Raw genomic sequence first — 1775 nt, forward strand, 5'->3', positions numbered from 1 at the left:
CATCCATCCATCCATCCATCCATCCATCCATCCATCCATCCATCCTCTTTTACCTGCTTCTTCCTTTTCAGGTTGTGGAGGTCACTGGTGCTCATGTCCAGCCATCACTGTACGAGAGGCAGGGGACACTCTGGACAGGTCTCCAGTCCATCACAGGGACACAGAGACAAACGAGACAAACAACTATTCACTCTCTCACTCACACCTAGGGACAATTTAGAGTTACCAATCAGCCTAACATGCATGTTTTTGGTCTGTGGGAGGAAACCACATATAAACCCAGAGAAAACCTACGCATGCACAGAGAAAACATGCAAACTTCACCCAGAACACCCCCCCCCCCGTCCCCAGTTTAGGATTTGAACTGGGGGACCTGGCTCGCTGAGAGGCAGCAGCTCTACCAAATGCGCTATTGAGATATTATTTTGTTTATAAATGTACAATTAAAATTAAATTGACCTCTTCCAATTTGAAAATACTGAAGATTGAGTGTGTTTTAGAAGGACTAATGAAGGCTAATACTTGTTTTTTGGTGAATATATTCATGGTTTTGAGCTAAATAAACAATACATGTATGTTATTATTGTTTTTTATTCTGTAGATTTTTGCATTTCTTATTTTTAATATAATTTTGCAATATGTTTGGGCACTGCTGTTTTAACAATGCATTTGGTGATTTCACATTTAAACACTGTCAGTTCAAAACCAATACTTATTGTATTTATTTGTTTTCTGTTGATTTGGAAACTAAATTAGGTGTGCAATTGTTTATAACTTGCAATGTCCTAAATATTTCTAACTTTAAAAAAAATAGTTTTGCTATTAATATTAAAATAAAAATGTAATTAGTCCTTAGTGCATGTGTACTTCAGCAATTAATGTAAACATAAATCTCTTTACCACCAACGATATATTGTGTTTGTCGATGTCTTTAGAAGTAATAAGTAAAACATCAAATATATTTTGCAACGTAGCAACATTTATCCCAAGAATGCCTACGAAAAAGGATTATTGAAAAACATGTTTGTAATAGAAATAGTATGGAATATATTAAGAAATCTCATTTAGAAGGTGTCCTTTTCAATTTTTTCCCATTACTTTTTAGTATTATATCACTGTTTGCTCAACACAATCAAAATGTATAAATTGTTTGCATGCCTACCCTTGGAGCACATACTTTATTAAAAGTAAAGTGAAACCATATCTGTTTCATGGAAGTGGCACATTTGGAGATGTTTGGAAATGCTTCATTGTCCCAGGTCATCAATTAAACATTGAAATCTGGATAGGACTTTGCTCTTGTCTCATCAGAGACTTCCCTCCGGCTCTATAAATTTTAGATCTGCTGCTATGGTTGGCTGGTTTTAATTTAGAGTTGAAGAACAAACAGTGGATTTGTCTGACATCACACTAATCAGAGAAGAGTTACATTTTTAGGAGTATTTTTACGTTCAATGTCTGATTCTTAAAACATTGTTCTTTACTTACATCAAAGTTTATACTCAATAAACCAGGTAAAAACCCAACAAAGTTAAGTCAGGTCCTCTGGACAGTTTCTTTTTGTTGAAACGTTTTGTCGTTCATCTAAAAGACTTCATCAGTCTGGGGAGCTGCAACAAACTCAGTCCCACAAGCAGCACTTTCCCATAGTGGTGGACCAACCAGTTTGATGGTGACAAGATGGTTTCTGGAGTCCACCCTCTCCTCCGTCGACTCTTCTGAAGCAGCCATAACCAAAGTGGTTCAAAACATCAAAGTTCATGCTCAGTAATCCA

This window comes from Nematolebias whitei, chromosome 14 (assembly GCF_014905685.2).
Source record: "Nematolebias whitei isolate Nwh7 chromosome 14, NemWhi1, whole genome shotgun sequence".
NCBI classification, from domain to species: Eukaryota; Metazoa; Chordata; class Actinopteri; order Cyprinodontiformes; family Rivulidae; genus Nematolebias; species Nematolebias whitei.